Below are 13,549 nucleotides of genomic sequence, written 5' to 3'. Positions count from 1 at the left end.
CCTGATAGGTCCTTATCAGTGTGGTTTTAGACCAGGAAAGTCCACATTTGATCAAATATTCAAATTACGGCAGATCCTGGAAAAAACAGAAGAACACCAAATCGACACCCACCATCTTTTCATCGATTTCCAGGCCGCATATAAAAGCATCTACAGGGACGAGCTGTATAGAGCCATGTCTAGTTTTGGCATCGCTGCCAAACTCGTCCGTTTGTGCAGGATGACCATGGACAATGCTTGAAAGAATAGCGCAGGGCTTACACATCAACACTTGAGGCACTATCTTTCAAAAGTCTGTCCAATTAGTAGCATATGCTGATGACACTGACATAATCGGAAGAACTCAGCGTGATGTCAATGGGGCTTTTGTGAGTATTAAGGCAGAGGCGGCAAAAATGGGTTAAACGGTTAATGAGGGCAAAACAAAGTACATGCTGTCATCTAGAAAGGACATACAACACCGACGTTTTGGTTCAAACGTCACAATCGACAGACGTAACTTTGAGGTAGTCAAGGACTTCGTCTACCTAGGCTCCGCTGTAAACGCAGAAAACAACACCAGCGCTGAGATCAAACGCAGAATAACTCTTGCTAACCTCTTTTTCTTTGAACTAAGAAAGCAATTGAGTGGTAAAGTCCTCTCTCGAAGGACCAAAGTGTTGCTATATAAGATCCTTATCATCCCCATCCTGCTATACGGTGCAGAAGCATGGACTATGACAAAAGCGGATGAAAGCACCTTGGGTCGCTTCGAGAGAAAAGTTCTTCGTGTGATCTACTGTCCCGTATACATCGAAGGGCAGTGGAGGAGAAGATGAAACGACGAGCTGTACGGATTGTACAGCGACGTAGACTTAGCCAGAAGGGTAAAAGTCCAACGACTAAGATGGCTGGGTCACGTAGAGCGCATGGAAACCAATGCTCCGGCCCGGAAAGTCTTCGACTCCACACTCACAGGATAGCGCAGTAGAGGAATACCGGGGATCAGGTGGCGCGCACAAGTGCAAGGTGACCTCACCCAATTTGGAGCGCGAAACTGGAGACATCTAGCTAGGGACCGAGCTAGATGGAGAAGTTTGTTGGGAGCACATTACTGTAGCTCCACCTTAAGTAAGTAAGTTAGTAAGTAAGTAAGATCGTGGACCGCAACATGGTTAATTTTGCTTCGTGATTTGAGCCTGCACCCATACTGACCTAGAGGCTGAAACCAACTGGCCATATGCAGCATCGTCGTCGTGAAAATTATTCTTAGCGATTAGGCCCATTTTGGGAGAAATGGGTACCCGAATAAAAAAAATTGGCTGATTTGGGACGATACCAATTCAATTCATCCAAATAAAGCTACTGTTTGGTGTAGATTCTTGACTGAAGGTGTCATCGTACCGTTCTTCTTCAAAAATACTGGTGGTGAAGCCATCACCTTCAATGGCGATTGCTATAGGTACATTGTTGACGTCAGATAATGGATGGAAGAAAATATTAACAGAGTTGACTCCAATAGACAAGAAAACAATAGTATAAAGACAATTCAAAAGGTTTAAGGACGAAACACAACCTTTTTCTCCATCTTACTGGAAAGTAGCTTAAGATCAAAGAACACTGATAGTATTGCAAGATAGAAAAATTTCACTGACATATTATTTAACTTACTTGCCACTATCTTCAAGATTATACTTTGTTATATTTATGATGATATACAAAACCTTTATACTAAAATTTCACGAAGTTAAAATTCATTTAAAATCAAAACTCTTTCTCAACCGATTAACAATAGAAACCTTCAAAGATTCAAATAACACAAACAGAAAGGAAAACAAAACTAAAAAGTCCACATAGGCAAAGTCCATAACCATTCATCCCATCATTTACAGGATACATCCCTCATTAGATATTGCCACTAAAAACACAAAAGCCATTCTGCTTTAATTTAGAGTTACCTTGTAAAGTGGGTCACTCTAGACCTCACAATATCTACTTCTCTTTTTCTGGAAGTCACCAAAAAGCACACTTCATCCTCATCCTCATCATGTCGCACTTCGCACCAAAACAAAAGAGAATATTCAAAGACTGTCTCAAAAATACCAAACAAAAAAACAGTAAAAAACTTTGTTGTTAAGAGAATACGGAGTAAGTTGCTTTAAAATAAAAACAAAATTAAGAACGAGACAGTCCAGGTTTTGAGTTGATCCAACCAAACAAAAAGTTTACTTGTCATTGCTGAAAAATATGTGTTCAACAGAATTCCCTCACGCATTAAACCCTCCCTTCTAAACCATGCCAAAACAGGAAACAGTGTTTGGTGAATTCTCTCATTTCTCTCTTAAGTGGTGAAATTCGTCAAGAACATGCGCGGAATTTTCGTTACAGCGGTTAACCTAGACACTGATAACAGGTTCTAGTCCCATATGACTACTATATTGTGCCCTACTGAACTACTAACTGTAACTTGGTGTAGGACGGGAAGTGACACTGAATAAAATACAACAACATTATCCCACACTGATAAGACTGAAAGAGAATGAACAAAGAGACAAGGCGGTTCATTTACTACCGTACTCATTTAAGAGAAACTAAATTTTCCGTACTCACCATATGGTGAGTTTTAGCTACCAATTTACTTCATTTAACTTTATGGATTGTATGGTAAAATTCATATCGCCAATGTTCAAACATTGATAACAGCATCAATTCAGTTTCTTTCATGATGCCGTCGACAGTTATGTGTTAGACCTCCGATTCTGAAAGGATATTTTTTCTCGAAAACCAAACATTATATCGCGTAACTTTTTGAATATTCAGATGATGCAAAATAAGTGAGCTTAACCAATCAACCAACTAAACGCGTGTTTATTTTGTGGGTATATTTATAGCGTTTGCAAATATTTTTTTGGTATATTATCCTGAATGTCCTTTAAAGCTTGGGGCTATATCAAAATAAATGCATAGATATAAAGTTAATCCAATAATTGAAATTAAGGTAATAAAATCCTAGTGAATTAATTAATGATTTCTTATGTGTATGTACGAGTATCCTATATAAATACTATACTATGTATGCTAATGTGTAATTGCATTGTTGCATCTGAATACACAAACATTGATTCCGGTTGTTTGAATGTTTTTTGCATTATTAATTCCTGATCGTTCGTCGTTTTGGTTTTGTCGGTACCTAGACCTACCTACTGGTGGTGATGATATGGTCGTCGAAATAGCAGTTAAGTGAATGTGCGGTTGTGTTTTATGTAAAGTAATTTCCACTCCTGTGGTTGCGTTCAGAGATTTGTGTGTTTTTTTTTATTTTTTTTTGAATTTTCTCGAAACCTGTTCATAATATAGAAATGAAAACCCTCGCTTGGTTACAATGTGGGCAAACAATTTAAAGTGGCGCCCAACGTGGGTTAAATGTTTTTCCCTGTTTTCTCATGTTTATTACAGTTTTAAGCATTTTCTGCATTAAACAAAAAAAACAGTATTTTATTTACTAAGTATACATTTGTATGTACTGTTATTTGAGAGAATATACTATCTGACAAAAAAGTAGGAGTTTAAAGCTCTACAACACGAAAGTTGTTGTACATTTATACGTTGCAACGACCTGGAAGTTTAATAACTTTTGTTTGCTTCATTTTAACACTGCCTGCAGTAAATCACCAAGCGTATACCCGCTGACAAACAGACGTGATTGTATAAAAAAAAGTGAATAAAATCTGCAAAAACAGCATATAAAAAAAGGATGTGCTCAGGCACGCGGTCCTGAGATCCCTCCTTAATCGCTACAAGTACATAAATTCTTTCCGTATTTTACCCAACTGCACGGTCTTAAAAATAGCGGATTACCCGAATATGTACGTTGTGTATATCTATTTGTACTGTGCATACATTTAACGCGAGAGGCTATCGCGCGGTGAAAGTTTAAAATGGCTGATGTAGCCTAACTCACCTTCCAGTTTCGTTCGTTTCGTGACGGTAACCCATATTTTCACTGTTATTCGTTGTGTTCAGTTCTTTTTTTTGTGTTTGTTCTTTTTTACTTTCGAGGCCAGCAGTGCGAGTATGGCACGACGACGGCGGTGTTGATATATTTCCTCTTGAAATAATTTATCCCCGATTTATGCAGAGTTTATTCAGTGCGAGGTTACTCTGGTTGGTTTTTCGTCGTCCTCGTCTATAGTATAGAGTCACAATCCTCGTTCTTGCTCTCGTTTTCGTTTTCGTACTCGTCGTGTACCTATATACCGCCTATTTGTATGAATGGATGTACCCCTTGTGAAATAAGTAATATCAGCAATGCAAGAACCCCAAGTCCAAAACCAAACCAAACCAAAAACAACCCTAACCCCAAACCCAACCCCATCAACACAGTACAACACACGGCGGCGTGCATGAAATCGCTTAATTTGTATGTGGCGACAATATAAGCCTGTTATGCAAATATTTGCCGCCTCTATATAGTTTATGCATACAGAGAAGTGTGATTGTGATTATGTTGTGTCACTCAACATCTTTCCGGTGACCTTATGGAATGTGTGTGGTTAAATTATCGAATCTTCCCATTTGATGTGTGCTATGGCAATATGCATTTAATTAAATTCATACCTCATTCGTGTCACGCGCGTTTCTCGTTAATTTCATTACTTCCTGTGGTCTTATAGTGAATAAAATAAAATAAAAAAAAATAAAAAAATACACATATTAAATACAAAGTGTTATACATTGTAAAATACGTCATCGTCCTTTACATTATACAACCATTCAGGTATATTTATATAAAAACCTATAAAAGTTGGATTTTGTATCCAGCCATCATTAGTAACATCATCAACACAACTACACTAGTTGCAAGATACAACAGTAGCAGTTGCAGTAGTAAAAGCAACATCACAGCCATCAGCATCAAGGATAATGGATTACGCTTTTTGGATAATTGGAATTCTCTGCACTGCGAGTGCATCAGCTGAGATTATCCTGCGAGTGGACCCACTTGGTAAAGTTTATTTTATATTTTAGTTTTGCTTAAGTTTCAACAGTAGTGGTGGTGCGGTGGTGGTGGTTTTTTAATTGTAGTTATTATTAACAATAAATTATTAATTTATAGACTGTTTTAATGTAAGCCTATGGGTATAGAAATCTGTTGATGCCATCCTCACCATCATCATCATTATTAATATCAACATCAACATCATATCAAATCCTTGTTGTTGTTTTTTTTTTTTTAATTTGCTCAATAAATATTTTGTTTTAATTCTGAGAGAAAAGCCTATTGTGTATTTAAAACCACAACAAGTCTAGAGCATTCCATTAATTTCAATTTGACTTATATTCTATATTATTTTTTGAAATTTTATTATTAATTCATGATGTAAATTTATATCTATGTACTGCTCATGCTTACCTACCCTACATTACTTTGTAGGTATGTATACATAATTAATTATTTATAAAAGGAAAAATAATAATAATTATCAATCAGTAGGAATTAATTTTGATTTAAGCACGTTTCATGTGGGGTATCTATGGTATGTATGTATAGCACGGTGCGTGTAAACGCATGAGAATCATTGATGATTATGATGATGTTGATGATGATAAATAATAACGATGACGGATCGTGATGTTTTGCAAATTAAGTTAAGGAAAGAGGGAAAGTATAATTTCATTAAAATAATTCAAATTATTTTAAAAACATAAATTTAAAGTGGAGTTCTACAAGAAAATGGAACATACAATAGATTAGACAAAATAATGAGCCAGAGCAAGACTATCTCTTCCAGGCTTTTGAAAAGGCTTAGTTTATGGGAGCAAAAGGAACAAGAAAAGTTTGAAAAGGATCAAAAAGAAATCAGATGTGTAGATGGGGTGGTTGTGTAATTAATTGGAAAAGGAAACTTTTCAGAAGAATTCCATTTTACTCTGAGTATAAAGAATTAAAAGTTAAGGTATACCTAACTAATCTAAGTAGAGAGTATCTTTTTTATATTTGTATGCAACGCGTTTCATTTGATTAGGTGGTTTGTTTTTGCAGTCTATGGATATAATTTTATAATGTAAGTTAAGCTAATACAGATAGAAACCTTTATATTAAGGTTGGTTGAATGTTTAAGAGTTCATTGCAATCCTAATTAGGAAAACCCAAGTAGGTATGTCATTGCAAGTTTATGGATTAATTTTTAGTTTTAATTGAGTTGAAAACCAGCTCGTTATTTTATTTATAGATATTAAAAAAATTATTTCGCGGGAACCTGTATTTAATTTTGATTTATGTTCTTTTAGGACATTTCTTTATTTTTTTTAATAAGAAATATATATTGTATGGCATTTTTACTAAACCAAAAAAAAAACAAACGATAAAATGGTGAATATTTTGTTATTATGATTGAAAGACTTTTTGTTTAACTTCCCATAGAAATTTATTGTAATCGATCCGATTTGTCGAATGTCTCTAGAATCTAAGTAAAAGATGTTTAGAGCGATGTACGTGTACTGTACGTGTATGTATTGTACATCCATACATTGGGAAAGCTTTTTTCGTCCGTAATATCTCAAGACTCAGTAGAGATATCAATTTCGAAATAATTTTTTTATAAAGATAATGATGTAGAAAAATGCTGAACGAATTTTCAAAACAATTAAGTGTGTGCTTATTTTTATCATATGTACTAAACATTCTACCAACAGTTTTTTTATAAATCAAAAAAACTGTGAACAAAATCTTGTCACCACAAAAATTTTATATAGTTTTAGTCTGGTAAAATTTTGAGAAAAATCCAATTGATTCTTTTATAAAAAATAAAATACCTAAAAAAACATTACTCAAAGTTATTAAAAATTGATTTTCGACACAAATATCTTTTCAAGAATTTGAGATTCTGGCTTTCAACTACTACTTTCTTTTAAAAATATTGTTGTCACATTCAGTAACATTTTGAGAAAAAAAAAGTTGAATTTTTTTTTACAAAAAATAAAAACTTAAACAAAAAAATTAATAAAATGATTAAAACTTGATTTTGGACGCAAACATCTTTTCAAAACTTTTAAATATTGGCTTTAAACTTCTTTTATCTTTTAAAAAATAAAGTTGTCAACATTTAGTAAAATTTTGAGAAAAATTTACTTGACAGTTTTTTTACAAAACATAAAAACCAAAAAAAAAAAAACAATTCTAAAACTACAAAAAAATTACCTTCGACTCAAGTTGATTTCAAAAATTAAAAATATTGTCTTCAACCTTTTTTATTTCACAAGAAAAAATTGTATTTGATACTCAATAGTTTTTTTATGAAAATCCGACAGACCGTGTTTTCATAAAAAATAAAATCTACAAAAAAGTACGCAAATTTGGTAAAAATTGATGTTTTGTTCTTGATATATCTCAAATTAATTTCATTTAACCAATTTGTGACAACATTTAAGAAATGATACTAAAATTGGGAAACATTTGTTTTCGACTTAAAATCTTTTTAACAAAACTAGATTTTCAAACTAAACTATTTCTTTATATGAAAAATATTTTTGGTAATTTAAAAATTTTTAAGAATAATTCAACTGACAAATTTTTTAACCCAACACTTTTTGTAGCAACAAAGCTAATATAGTTCATAATTTCATTGTTTGAACCTTTTTTGTAAACTAGAGTTTTTAATGAAATCTTACAGATAATTGGAAAACGCCAACTTTTAAAGGAAGTATACAAAATAAATAACTCACATTTTCAAAGTAGAGTTTTGGACACCATCAGAACCAGGGCTAAAACATAATAGCATGTTCACTTATTTCCAAACTAAAATTATTAAGATATTCAAAGTTTAAAAATTAAAAAAAGAACAAGAGTTAGCTGGTTAAGAATTATCAAAACGTTCTTTGAAATTGCTTGCAATTATGTTTACAATACATTTGATTGGAGGATGAAGTTGAATTTGACATATATAGTTTTAGGGTAGCCACAAGCTTTTTTCTTACAATTGAAACACTTTCAGAAATGAACTCTATAATATTTTAGATCTATGTGTTTCAATTTTATGAATATAGTACCCATCATATAAGGAGTTTGAATATTCCTGAAATACCAAATTGGTTAAGGATAAGAAACGTTCTATAGCCATTATCACCCCTTGTTGACAACGTAGAAGTTATCGACATCAATTTCTATCCAATTTAGATTCGGTAGTTTGAAATTTCGGTAGTTTGTAGTACCCATGGCATGATTGTTAGTGCGTTGGACTGTCATGCCAGAGGTCTTGAGTTCAATCCCTGCCTGTGCCATCTAAAATTTTGTCACGGGTACTTCCTTTGCGAGGAATTGACAAATCTTGCAAGAGTACTTCTTGTCATGAAAAGTGCTTTCTCAAATTAGTCTCTCTGACAACATTACTCGCACACAGAAATGGTTGAGAGTTTTTAGTCATTAGTTCTCAGAAGTCTCCTAAATCAAAATTTCATCTTCCCACTTCAAAAGAGCATATAGACAGTCAATAAATTGTTCGGAAATGCCATTGTTAGTACATGAAGATATGTAAGTTTATGTAATAAATAAATGCCCGGATACTAACTTAATTTTTATACAAAGAACCTCGATGTTAGTGGATCGAAAATCGTCAATCAAGAAGAATTCCTCCCCTTCCTACAGTGTTAGAAATGCCGATTACATGACGATCGTGCCTGAAAATTTGATAAGAAGCATCAAAAATTTCAACAAGGTTTTACATTTACATTTCACATACAAAAAATCATTATTTTGATTTTCTGCTTTGGTATATTACAGTTTTCAAAAGCTCTCCTAAAATTTACTTTTCAATTAATTTATAAGTCTATGGAGCCATTAAGAACTAAGAAAGTGTCCAACATATCAATTTAATTTAAAAACATTTTTTTTTCAACTTAAACTTTTTTTAACTTAATATTTTTGAAAAAAATATGACCGGGTTATGGCATAAATACAGTGACCGAAAAACTCCCAAATTGACTCCCGATAACTTGAAGAATCCTATACGGCATCGAATTTGTTTTGTACGACTTATTCGTTGTCATTACATTTCTGGATTGCTTTCCATTTACAAACATTTGTCTGGTCATTATTCCTGACAAATTCTCGATGAAACTAGGGTCTGCGCGAAGGCCATGGTAAACATTGAATTTCACTGACTTCAAACAAGAGAATTCTATCAAGAAAACCGAAAGCACCCCAAACCATAACACTGCCCCCTTCACAGTGGTGCATAATTTAAATTGCTTTTTTGTCCTTAAAATCATGCCCATATTAACTAAAACCATCGGGGCCATCAAAATACATTAAATTTTCGTCACTAAAAATAACTTATTTTCATCCCCTGCAATCCCACCCCATAGGATTTTTTGCAAACCTTAGTCTTGCCTCTTTATGATGTTGTTCTAGTTCTTGTGGTATTTTTTGTTGTAGCTGTCATTTTTGTGTAACGAAGGTTATGACTTGCCTTCAACACTTTCTGCCTTTTTTAACAGTAACGGGGAGGTCTAATTTACTTTACTTTACTTTAATTACACATGACGGAAACAGATCTTCCAATTTAAATGGTAATCAATCGATTAGATAAGCCTTGTGGGTGGTAATACGAGTAGTTGACCTTTCGTTCACCCTTCGTTAAATGATTTTCGAAAGTTAATTTTTTTAAACCATTTTGCACAACAAGTTGTGAAATTTCTCTAGAACAACCTAGAAATATTTAAACGGCTTTTAAATTTAGAAACAATTGAATAATTTGGGACAATGAAAAACAGAGGCCGGGTCTTTATACTTATTCCATAATTTGTGTGTTACTTTTGTTATAATAAAAACTAATCACCTATGAAATCAGTATCGTGCTAAGATTTAAAAATCTTTTCTACTGGTATCAAAAACTTACAGTGTCTCAAAGATTAGTTAATTTCTCATCAAACCAAGCAAGGCACATCATCATTAATACTGCGTCCAACCTGCGTGATCAAAATCTTCAGTGATAATGGTTATCCTTCAAATATAGTTCGAAGTCTTCTTTTAAAACATAAGATGCAAATTCCACGCGAAAATAATGAGTGTGAGTACTGTAGTCAGGGATGGAGGAGACCTACAGTTTTAAGCCCAATCCAAAAAGCTTATTTGAGAAAGCACTTTTTATGACAAGAATTACTCTTTGAGAATTTGTCGATTCCTCGCAAGAGGCAGTGTAAAAAAATCTTAGATGACATAGACAGGGATCGAACCCAAGCAAGACGAAAGCATGACAGTCCAGCGCACTAACCATCATGCCATGGGTACCACAGAAGCATAATTACTTCAAAAAACCACATTGCTTTTAAATCAAACAAAATACTTGACCAATTTTCAACTCTTGACGAAACTCGATAAAGACAAAAAACAAGTGTGATCTACAAAATTGGGACCATAAGACAACTTTCCTATTTTGTGAGAATACTTATTGTTTTTGTATCCCATTTATCTAACTAAGATTATTTGTATTTTTGTGTTAATAAATTTCCTGCGACCAAAATAGCCAACGGAAAACTACCTTACGACTTTATAAATTTACCGTCTGGCCCTCCACATCAATATCTCTCAACCACTGTCATACAAAATTTATTCATAATAGCTCGGTATCGCTATCCATTTAACATAACAACTAAAGGAGCCCAATTTTCAAATAAGAACGACGTAAACTCCAAAAGTCTTGCTACAACAGCAATATCCTCTTTTATTCTTGACTTTACACATACATACAGTTTCGTTTGTCAAAATATCTTAAAGACTCTTTACAGAGAAACAATAACTATTTAGTGTTTAACATTTAAAACTGAATCTTAACAATTGCAATAAGTTGTTGAAGTGCGTAATGTTCCACCAATGGCGTAGTTAAAAATTGGCGAATGTCAAAAAATAACAGTTTCAAAAGTCCCCACTGCCTAAACAGCAGGATATTCACAACAAAACCTTTTATTGGAAAATCCTTGAGTCATTATATATATGTTTTTTTTTTTATTCCCTGCTGAGTTGCGAATTACACTGGTCGACACTCTTGTTTTTCAAACTTTAAAAAGTAATATCTCACAAAAATTAAATAGACAAGGATAAAGTGGGAGGTATATAAGTTTTTGAGTTCTTGTACGCATTGCACTGACATGGAGAGATAGAGCATGAAAAGGCATTCATATTAGAGTAGTACGTCTGTAAAACGAATCTCTGCATAACTTTAAATAAGGACTAAGTTGAGTTTAAGGACATTTATACAAACCCCAGTATTACGGTTAAACTGTTAAATGATAAAAATGCAATTGGCTGTTTGGCTTAAGTAAGTTGTTTTGGAGCACCAGCAAAGAAATGGGAGTTATACTCAAGTTTAAGACATAGGTATATAGGTTTTTTAGAATTTATCCAGATTAAAAGAAGAGACAAATTTCTTGCATCGTCTTAGAAATCCCAAACATCTTATGGAATTTTTGGAAACTTGTGGTATTTGAGGGTTCTACCAGTGGTTTATGCTGATGCACACACAAAGACTATTGAGATGATCTGTTTCGTTGATGCAAGTGCCACACAAAGATAGTGGCAAGGGGGTTTATCATATTTTGTAGTTGCAGTTAAACATTCAAAAAGAAAAGACGTGAATCTGGAAACGGATATAAACCAGCTATAAGAGTGTTTTCGATACCGTAACAATTTATTCGTACAGTTTTAATTTTAACTTTAATGCTCACCATGAAGACAAATAATTTTTTAACTGCGCGATATTATTTATTTTTATATATTTCATTCTAAATTTAATTAATCAATTATTCAGCGTTATTGGTAAGCTGCCAAGTTACAACGAGCCGCCTTAACTCTGTCGCATACCTTAAAAGCAGTAAAATATTTCAACAAAATAATTAAGTGAATGATAAATAAAAAATTATACTGAACATTGATTAGGTACCTTGTTTCTTGGATTATAGTGAAGTCCACGAGGGCATGATTGTAAGATTAGCATTCCATTATCACATCTATAGAAATCAGAGCAGCTATCCGGTGAAGGAAATTGCAAAACGTAAGATTTTTCATTTTGAATATTAGGACAGATCATCAATCCCGAGACAATGTTCATTCCAAAAGTGGTCATGCAAATGTATATAAGACTAGCAAGAAATTTCGTTTTGTAAACTTGCTGTGGAAAGTATCGAAAAACAAAGTGCTGGAATAGTTTCGAGACAAAATCTTTTATACCAAAGTAATGTTTTTAAATTCTACAAAAAGTTGATGAGATTGATGTTCAATTTGTATATAAACAATGTTCGCTTATAAGTGCTTATTAATTGAAGTAATTTTTTTAGCTAGCGCTTTACTTTATTAAAATAGCTGCTATCTGCCGATACCATTTTTGTTCTATCAATTTCAAAACACTTGAAAATATTAAAAAGCCAATTAAACGCAAGTTGGTTTTAGCGTACAGATTCTTAGAATCTTGTAAAAGTATAGAAAATGTATCCCGAGATTTTTTTTACAATCAACGAAAAAAGTTAAAGCTATGAATTGTGATTTCCATTCTTAGAGAAAAGTCAACAAAGATTGTGTGAATTTAACTTAAAAGAGACAACATTGATATAAATTTATAAAATTAAAATAAGGATAAAATTGCATTCAAAATAAAATTGAAATGTTGGAAAAATATTCTAACTATTCCAAATACGAAATAATTTTCTAAGGACGCTATCTTAAAAAAGAATTCTAAGTTTGTGGGTTCAAAATGATGATAATGACGGATAAGTGATGTTGAATGAATACTGGCTAAAATTGAACAGATTGCTTGGACAAGTTTATTACTATTCACATTTATGTATTCTAAAACTCAAACAATTTTAGCCAGAAATAATTCAAAATTAATTATTTTTCATGCGTAAAAAAATGTCTTCGATATAACTTTTCGATCTCTTTTACTTTTCGCTGATAAAAAATTCTAAATCAAAAATAAAGCTGAGTTGGGTTTTATATTTTAATAAATTTTGATTATTTTAAGTTTTTCTTTTGGTGTTTTTTTGTTTTGTTATTAAATCTGATCAATCTAAATCTTTAAAAATGTTTTCTTAAACTGGAACGGAAGTATTTTTGTCCTTTACAAACTGAAGTTCCCATGGCCCACAGGGTGAGTACTCTTTTGTATTCTAATAGAGCGCTTTCTTGAATTAGAATTACTCAAAAGTTTTTCCTATAAACAGTACAACTTTTGCTTGCCCACAACAAAAAAAAAGAAAAGAGGCTAGGATGCGACCCACACTGATAACTTCCAATCCCGCCGGTCGATTTGTCTTGCTTAAAAGTTTGTCTATATGTACTCGCATCAATTTTTACCAAATTTGCGTACTATTTTTTGTAGATTTTATTTTTTATGAAAAAACGCCCTGTTGGATTTTTATATAAAAATTACTGAATATGGAAAACAGTATTTTCTGTGAAATAAAATAAGTTTAAAGCCAATATTTTTAATTTTTGAAAAGCTATTTGAGCCGAAAGTAAATTTTTAAAAAGTTTTAGTATTGATTTTTTTTAGAGTTTTATTTTTTGTAAAAAACTGAC

The 13,549-nt window shown here is 32.7% G+C and overlaps 1 long non-coding RNA gene across 1 annotated transcript; it reads right to left on the bottom strand.

Moving 5' to 3' along the window:
• Nucleotides 1-11,611: 11,611 nt before the first annotated feature.
• On the bottom strand, nucleotides 11,612-12,161 carry LOC129953391 (uncharacterized). The gene is made up of 2 exons (XR_008782514.1): nucleotides 11,916-12,161; nucleotides 11,612-11,836 (listed from the first exon to the last, which is right to left on the bottom strand). It is a non-coding gene; the product is annotated as an uncharacterized LOC129953391 (long non-coding RNA).
• Nucleotides 12,162-13,549: the final 1,388 nt, after the last annotated feature.

This window comes from Eupeodes corollae, chromosome 1 (genome assembly GCF_945859685.1).
Source record: "Eupeodes corollae chromosome 1, idEupCoro1.1, whole genome shotgun sequence".
Taxonomy (NCBI): domain Eukaryota; kingdom Metazoa; phylum Arthropoda; class Insecta; order Diptera; family Syrphidae; genus Eupeodes; species Eupeodes corollae.
This window is presented reverse-complemented; position numbering and strand designations above follow the sequence as displayed.